The sequence below is a fragment of the Triplophysa dalaica genome, chromosome 10 (assembly GCF_015846415.1).
Source record: "Triplophysa dalaica isolate WHDGS20190420 chromosome 10, ASM1584641v1, whole genome shotgun sequence".
In the NCBI taxonomy this organism is placed as follows: Eukaryota; Metazoa; Chordata; class Actinopteri; order Cypriniformes; family Nemacheilidae; genus Triplophysa; species Triplophysa dalaica.
In genome coordinates this window covers 11,979,091-11,988,630 of record NC_079551.1, presented here as the reverse complement: position 1 = coordinate 11,988,630, position 9,540 = coordinate 11,979,091, and positions in this window count along the sequence as shown.

The window sequence follows — 9,540 nt, the reverse complement described above, 5'->3', positions numbered from 1 at the left end:
GTGGGAACTTTTGGGCACGCATCGAGGCCTGGGTCTCAACATAACGCAAGAGTCCATCTACATGAGATCCTTGGGACCCTTCATACAGGCTCATGGCTTCTCGTATCACTGTTATGCTGATGACACCCAGATCTACATCTCATTTTAACCAGACGATACCACTGTAGGAGCTCGCATTACATCTTGCCTCAAGGACATCTCAGCTTGGATGAAAGGGCATCACCTCCAGCTGAACCCGGCCAAGACTGAACTACTTGTGTTTCCGGCGCACCCTACGGTGCAACATGATCTCAACATCCATCTTGGCAATACCACAATCACTCCTTCCAAAACAGCCAGGAACCTCAGAGTCATATTTGATGAACAGCTGTCCTTCAATGATCACATTGCAAAGACAACACGGTCATGCCGATACGCCTTATTCAACATTAGAAAGGTTAGACCTTATCTCATGGACTACTGCAATGCTCTCCTTGCTGGTCTTCCTGCAAAGGCTATCAAACCGCTCTACCTGGTCCAGAACGCAGCAGCACGCCTCGTCTTCCAAAAGCCCAAAAGGGCTCATGTGACACCCCTTTTCATCTCTCTCCACTGACTGCCCATCGAAGCCCGCATCAGATTCAAGTCACTTATGCTTGCCTACAGGACTATCACTGGATCTGCACCGGGTTACTTTCACACCCTCCTGCAACCCTACACCCCACCAAGATCCCTGCGTTCAGCAAACCAGCGGTGTCTTGTATTGCCTTCTCATAAGGACAGTAAATCGCTTTCCCGCTCATTCCACTTCACAACTCCTTCCTTGTGGGACATTCTTCCTAACTCTGTCCGGTCAGCCACATCTCTCACAACATTAAAAAAACTACTCAAAACCCAACTCTTCTGAGAATATCTGACAGACAAATAAATAAAAAAAAAAAAAACTCAGTAGCCTAACCCTTTCTCTCAACAGGTAGTGGTCTAGCTTTTGTTAAACTAGTAACTTTGTATTGGCACCTCGTGTATAATGGCTCCTGTATGACATATTGCTTGTTGCTCCCTAACTCTATGTAAGTCGCTTTGGATAAAAGCGTCTGCTAAATGACTAAATGTAATGTAAATGTAAGAGTTTCCAGGGCCGAATTCAAGGCAATCCGGGGACACAAAGAATGCTTGGAGGTCCCCTACCCTCTTGAAGGAAGCGAGCGCCATCAAGAGGGCCGTCTTACTTGTCAGGTCTTTCTCGTTGAGAGAGACACCAGGACGAGAAGGGGTGCCGTCTAGAGGCGTAAAACCACCTAGTAGATGGGCCCTAGCCTGGGTGATGGTCTCGGCCATAGCGGGAGAGTAGCCAACTCAGGATCTTCTGGTCCCATCTAGAGACCAGACATGGGTTTTCCAGAGGTCTGATCTGGGATGCCAAAACGTGCCCTTCCCCTGAGAGAGCAGGTCCTCTGTCAGGGGAATGGGCCAGGGGGAGTTATTGTCCAGAGCCTCAGCTCTGAAAGCCAAGTGCGGTTGGGCCAGTGTGGCGCAACTAATAATACCTGGTACTCCTCTTCCCTGACCCTGCGTAGTGTCTGCGTATACTGACGAGAAAGCGCGTCGGCTCTCTGGTTCAGTTTGGCCGGGATGTGTGTGGCCCGCAGGGAACGGGTCACCTGTTGACTCCACCGGAGGGGGCGTAGAGCAAGTCGTGTTAGCTGCCGTGAGCATACGCCACCCTGACGATTTGATTTATGTCATAGCTGTAGTGCTGTCCTCGGACCAGCACATGCTTGTCCTGCACGAGAGGCCGCAGCCTGCATAGTGCAAGTAGCACAGCCCTCAACTCTTGACAATTGATATGCCAGCGCAGGCAGGGGTTCGTCCAACGTCCCGCTACTGCATGCTCTTTACACACTGCACCGCACCCCTGCAGGGAGGCATCTGTCGTCACCACGACTTGCCTCGTAACTTGCCCAGAGGGACCTTAGTCCGTCGAAAGGTCATGGAAGACCAGTGGGTTATGGTGCGTCGGCAGCAGGGCGTCATGACCATGCGCGTGCTGCCGGTGTGCCATGCTCTCCTTGGAACTCGACTCTGAAGCCAGTGTTGGAGCGGTCTCATGTGCATCAACCCGAGGGGTACTACCCCCGCGAGGACGCAATGTTTCCCAGGAGCCTCTGAATTGTTTCAGGGGGACCGCTGCTTGCCTGAAGTCTTCCAGGCAGTTCAACACTGACTGGGCGCGTGCTGCAGACAGTCGCGCCAACATGGTGACAGAGTTGAGTTCCATATCGAGAAAGAGGATGCTCTGCACTGGGGAGAGCTTGGCCTTCTCTTGGTTGACCTGTAGTCCCAATCGATCTAGGTGCCGGAGCACAAGGTCCCTTTGTGTACATAACAGATCTCGCGAGTGTGCCAAGATAAGCCCGTCGTTGAGACAGTTTAGTACCCGCACACCTCAGGGAGGTAGGGCGGCTGGGACAGACCGAAAGGGAGAACAGGTCGTTTGCCACAAAACCAATCCTGACACCTGATCAATGTCAGGATGCGCCTATGCATGAGCATCCTGAACAGCAGCTTGTGAAGGTGCTTTGTTCAGGGTACGCAGACTTTTGGGGCGCAACCGGCTGTCTTTCTTGGGAACGATTTGGTGCTGGCTGTAACCCTCTGTGAATAAGTGGGCGGCAGGCCCTGAAAAGGATCCGGCTTTGGTGACGAGGCAGGAGCCGTCCCGTACCGACCGATCAGAGCCGCGGCTGTGAAGGTCGGGCACGATTTTGTTCTCCCTGGGGTCTTCCCAGCAGTGCCACTTCTTGCGAGAAGGTTACTGACGGGGTGGAGGTTTACCCCTCAACCTCCGCTTCCGGGGTGCCGCCTGTGGGGGCACAGGAACCTGAGCCGATGTCAAAGGGGTTCTTGGCTGCCGGGAGGCAGACATCACACGGGATCTCGGAGGCCTCTAGGCGGCTGAGTCGCTGCGCAGTAAAATGTGGCTAATTGCCACTGTCTGCTTCTTCACCATCAAAAACTGCTGAGCGCAGTCCTCAACGGTGTTACCAACAACCCACCCTGCAAGACGGGTGCATCGAGAAAGCTTACTTTCTCAGTGTCACCCACCTGCGCAAGGTACAGCCTGGTTTGTCTCTCCTGGACCACAAGTTTACATAGCTTCTCCGGGAAAAAAATGGCACCCGGGGTGGGCGCAGTGTGGCCAAGATGTGTCAACGAAAGCTGCCTCAGTGTGCTGGACGCCCAGACACTCGACGCAGCTATCGTGTCCATCCGACTCCTCGATGAGAGTACGGAAACCAAGAGAACAGCGGGACATGCCGTGCTGGAGTATGCTCAGTCCTGAAAAGGACCTTTTCAAAAAAAATCTCTAACACCTCCTGAACCACTGAGATGCCCAGGGGAAGGTCGCTGCAGGTAGGGACGATCCGCTGCTCTACGTTGTAGGTCCGGCAGGTAGAAGAAGAATTAGTTGAATTCGTTTTGTTCGTAGTCATGAGCGAAAGCTCTGAAGAACAAAAGGTAAATGAATGCTGCACGCCGGCTTCCTTTTATACCGGACATCCGGGGGCGGGGACCGGCATGCAAATTTAATTTGCCAAATTTCATTGACCTTTTCTATAGTGGTCAGAGTTGATTGCTTCTCAAGGGCGAACCCCATCTGTCGTTCTCGACACAATGTCGAGAGACCGACAGAAAGGGAAACAACGTTTGGATCACAAAAAACATGAATTAGGCCAATGACTAAACCAACTGTTCCACAGAATCTTATAGACATTGGTATTATTGCTTTACAGCCCTACACATCCAACTTAAATTAAATGGTTGAATCTAAACAAAGACATGATGTATGGAAAATCAGAATTATCACAAAAACTGTGGTAAGTAGCATTAAATTGCCTGCGAACCGGAAGCTTCGATAGTTTTTACTTCCGTGTGAAAATAAGTTTCAAAGGAGAAAATTAGTGGGCGTGGCTTGCGTTTTTCAATGCGAATTTATTGGATGTGTAAAACAGCTGTTGCATTGATTTTGAAATAAAGCTTCAAGCAGACTGACAGCTGAAGGGGAGGAGTTAAAGGATGACCCAATCCGTCTATAGAGCACGTCATTTGAGATGGATCGCCATTTCAGGGCGGCAGTGCATTTTCAGATTTTAACTGGAGAATATGAAGGTACATGAATTGTAAAAAGAAAATAACCCACATTGATAAGCTATTTACTATGCAATCTGCAATATTTCATGAAAAAATAAGAAGTGTCATTTTTTTTAATTCACTGGGACTTTAATCAGGAGATACGGTTTCATATAAAAAGCAACACTAACGTTACTGTAATTTAAAATAGGCCTTAGTTACTATTGCTGTACTTCATTCCAATTTAATGAAGGACTCTCGTTTTACTTATTACTCAGCTCATCATTCTTTCTGGTGTTGTGCCGAGAAAAGCACTCCTTTCAGAAAACACCGGATGTCCTACAACAGTTTTATGTCATATCTCGGCTATAGAAAGATATAAAATATATATAAAAACCCAAATATTTTAGGCATACATTCATACTTTTACCCAAAATTGGCGTTTACTCTCATTACGGCAGGAACCTTTGTCTGAATGTCACAGGAAATAGAGGTGTGTGAAGTGTTTAATATACTTTCGGTTTAGCACAATCACGAGGACACAATCGCAGCAGTGCGGCATCAAAAACTAACAACTTTAATCACGTTTTAAATACTGTGGTCTTCCTTTTTATGTCTTTAAACCCATTTTAAACTCAAACCCAAGCTTTCATCCCTTATAATTTTACTATAAACATATTTATTTACCCTTACAAATTTTTCTTTGATAGTACTTTTTATGTTTAGCATTTTTTAACAGTATCTTTTTAATTCAATTGATTTACCCAAGACAAATATTTGACAAACGACTAATATTAACCACACATGCTATACTGTCTGAATATCTAAAAATTGCATGTTGCAATTATTGCAATACAAGCGTGCTTCAAAAAATAAAAATACTGATGTTTGTGGGTCCACTTGACCTGTAAACATAGTAGGCCTAACCCAAAAATTGAACACCATACAAGAATTAAATCACTATGACATATAGAATATAATTATAAACTTACTTTGCAGTAGTAGCTCAGTTAGCAGCTTCCTCGATAAGTAAGATCCTCTTTTCGACTTCTGATGCGTGTGAGGAAGTCTCTATAAGTCTATGTCACTCCTTTTAAATGCTATTGAGCTTTAAATATTGACATAATGTATGAATGAGCCCATGAAAACTATCTACATGTGATTTGATTGCTTGTTGTAATAAATATAAGAGATATAAAAGGTGTGCATTAAAGTTGACACCATGAACCTGAATTTTGTGACTGAATGTAATTCACTTTAAATGTCATTGAAGTTACAGTAGAAACGTGTGTATTAAAGTGTACATAACCAGGGACCCTATAGGATATTCACGAAAATTGACCGTCCAACGTCCTAGTAGAGTTTCTATAAGTTTGTGTTTGGACTTTATACTAATCTAACAGGTAACATTGAGGCAGACCATATGGTCGAAGATTTTGTTAGATTGAACACAGTTATGTTTAAAATCATCGCATTAGCTACACCCTGTGGCTCTTTGAGGTCGCGGGTTTATTTCGGGACACCTTCAAACTGAGTGACGTGCGGAGCATCCTTTGCGGAGATCAAGTGACGCAGTCAGACCGGTCCAGTGCATCAGTATCACTGATCTCAAACAGTCTGAGAGAACATCAGAGAAACATCAACATGAAGAATCTCTTGATGCTCTTCTGTTCTTCGATCCTGAACGTTGAGTGACATTTATTTCATTGCTTTTAAAAAAAAACTGTCAAAAACGAATTGCTCATATAGCAGTAGCCTACTAAGATAATACTTAAAAATAAGTAGCCTCGTAAATGTAATCGTGTTTAAGAGTGTGTGGTGTTAAAAATGTTTTGGGTGTTTATCTCAGTCAGACTTTGATTAGCATCAGCACCTGTTATTTACAAAACAATATTGTCATTCTACAATTTAACACTATATTATATTCCCTCACTCTTTTAAACAAAATTCTATAATTGCTTAAATCTCCCATTATGACGTCATGAAAATACATTTAAGCAGTGAATATTTCAAATTGAAACATTTCGCACTACGTTTCATCGTCTAAAAATTAAATCATTTCATTAAATTCATTAAAAAAATTCAACTTGGTTTTAAAAACAACCTTTAATATTCGACAGATAATTTCAGTCCATATTATTTCGATTTAAAAATTCGCTTCCACAAATTCAGGGCTTTTTTTTGGTTCAAATTCGGCTTGAAATTCAAAGTTTCACATCCGGGAATCCGAGGAAAAGCAATAGAGCGCCGATTCTACAAATCCATGATCTCTTCCTGCTGCCTGACCGCTTCACCAGCAGGTGGTTCAAGTCGGTTCTGACGTAGATCAAAGCAAGAAATGCAGATATGTTTGCCACACAGTCCACTCATCTGCTCGATTAAGTGAACTTAGTTGTTCTCATAGATAGCTTCTTATGCATCATCAAGAAGACATGTATTGACGTTTGTACTGGCAGCTTAGCTCACCACTATCAGCCCTGGAAAGGACATGGAGCACGGGGACAATTCCAGGTTGCCTAGAATCATTGGACTACTCATACATTTATAATATTAATTTAATTATTTTAATATTCTACCCGATCTCCTTGTACTGTCTATCTAGAGTACAAGTTTATGTTTGTATTTGGCTTGCTATTTATACGCATCCATTGCTTTTTACGTGCATATGATATATTAACATTATGTCATTTTTAAGCATTTTGCATTTTTATTCAAATTAACTTAAAAAGAGTTCAGGAAGCCATAAAGCGATATGTCATACAGGAGCAAAACAATATTGGTTAAGATCGTGTGGGCAAATTACTTTAAATAATTTCTGTAGCTTGCCAAATACAAACATAAAATTGTGCTATTGACAAGTACCATCTTAAGTCATCAAATAATGGTTTGAGTTTCGGGGATGAGAAAAAATGGATATATAACAAAAAGTATAATGCATAAAAGAATAGGGTTGAAAGATAGGTATGTGGTTTCTTAATTTAGCAGTGTGCAATTTCCCGGCCTAAAAATGTTAATCTGCACCAGGTCTGGACTGGGACACAATGTTTCATTTTTACAATCTGTTAGTCTTCAACCCTTATCAGGTACCGATACAATGAGTTATCAATACATGTGTGCTTCTCTCCATCTTATTCTCCTTCTCATCCCCTGCTTTCTTCAGATATATATATATTCTTCAGATTTTGCTATAGATCAATCTTTATGAACGTTCTTTCAACACACTTTACTTTTTAAATTAAATTCCTTCATTGCATTAACTATTTATTATATTTTTTACTGATGAACTACCTTTGATCCCTTGGGGGCTTAAATCCTTGGTGCTGCAGTCCGCAAAAAGGTTTTGCAAAATTGCCTTAAATGAGGTCTTGGGGGCCTACAGTCTGAAAGAAACATAAACAGGCCTTCCAAGACCTACACATATGCCACTTAGTAATAGGCAAGTTTTGTCCTAACTTGTGTCATTTTAGGGTCATTAAAAAGTTTTGTTTTACTGTGTGAACATAAAGGGAGTATTTATCTGATCAGAGATTGTTATTCTATTTTATAGGAGCAACACAAAAAAACTTTAAGCAGCTGAGGGCAACATGATGTGAGGAAGAAATTTCTCTTGTTCTAAAATATTGCCCACACAGACATTTGTCATTTTTAAATTATCAGTATGATTCAATCAACTCTCTAACTTTTTATAAGACGGGCCAATAGGTTTAGAAAAGATTTGTAATTTAATAGCGGCATCTAGTGGTGTGATGTTAAAGACGTTTTTTATAAATGTTTAGTCAGTTTCCGTTTTAGTTTCAGTTCAGATTGTTTTAGTAAAACATTAATACTTCCACAGCTGCTAAAATAATCCCTTTATTCCACATTATTCAGCGCTATTTTACTGATTAAAAAAAAATGTGCACATATTAAATTTGCCAGGACCCCCTGCTGGTCATGCCCAGTAGGCCCATGCATTAATCTGTACCTGTCTACAGTTATTTATTGAACGTCAAAGTTGATCAACTGAAATCAAAGCAAACATAACAGTTATTTATTTTAAAAAAAAATAACTTAAAAAAACACATATCCATAACTCTTACTAATCATTTCATGTGTTTCATATAGATGTGAGCTAAAAATACTGTGTGAACTGCAGGGTTAATTATAATATAAACAAAATAGAATATAAAGTATACATTTAATTGATTCTTTGTACATGTCATTGGTTTTGTATCCATACTCGTTACATCATCTGAGAAAAAAGCTTTTCATTTATGTATGGTTTGTTAGGATTGGACAATATTTGGGATGCAACTATTTGAAAATCCCAATATTGAGAAAATGATGTTGTCTAAAAGAAGTCCCTAATATTGCTTATTACTTATCAAATATAAAGTTTTGATATATTTACAGTAGGACATGTACAAAACATCTTCATGAAACATGATCTTTACTTAATATCCTAAAAATTTTTGGCATAAAAGAAAACCATAATATAATGGGGATGGAAATTTCTAAAAATGTTTCAAAGTTCTTAGAACATTTTTATAACGAGAGACTGTAATGTTCTAAAAACGTTTTTTTATAACGTTATTATAACCAAACAATAACGTTAATACAACGTCTAAAAAACTGGAGGTTTTGAACGTTCTAAGAACATTCAAATATATTGTTTTCAAAACTTGCTGGGAACGTTAGAAAAACGTTCTAAGAACATTAATATAACAATAGAATGAATCGTTCTAAAAACTTTTTGAATAACGTTCTTATAACCAAAGAATACACACACAAGTAAATCAGTGAATGTAAGAAACAATTCGTTTGGCAGTAATAGAAAGTAAATAAGGCAACTCATAGGAGTCAAGAATCATTTGATTTGTTGATATATTCAGAGAGAAGATGAAAGAATAGTCTTGACTGACACTCATTCACCTCTTACAGGAGAGACAGAAGATCAGTGAAGACAGAAACATGAAATGAGACATTGAATTCTTATTCTACAGACACATTCAGCACTTGATGTCAAATCTACATTCATGTTTCAACCTTAAATGATCATTACTTGATTTATTTCTAACAAAGAAACATTAATTTACAAAGAACAAGTTATGGTAATAAACCAATAATGTCAATCATTTAATATTACATTTAATTTATATCTAATGTTTTATGTTAATGAATTCTCTGTCAATGTTTCTGTCCTCGTCTCTATTTTCTATGTATTTCTGTAGAGAGAAACAGTGAAGTCACGAGTTCATCTTACAGATAATGTCGAGCTGTCCCGGGGCGAGGGCTCTGAGCTCAGTGTGTGTCCAGACCCTGATCATACCCCCCAGAGAATGGAGGTGACGGGGCTTGACTACTTCTAGGCTGTTCAGATGATTAATGTGATTAATGTGTCATATATGATCATATATAAACAGAGTAAAAGAGCACAACAGAGTTCACGTG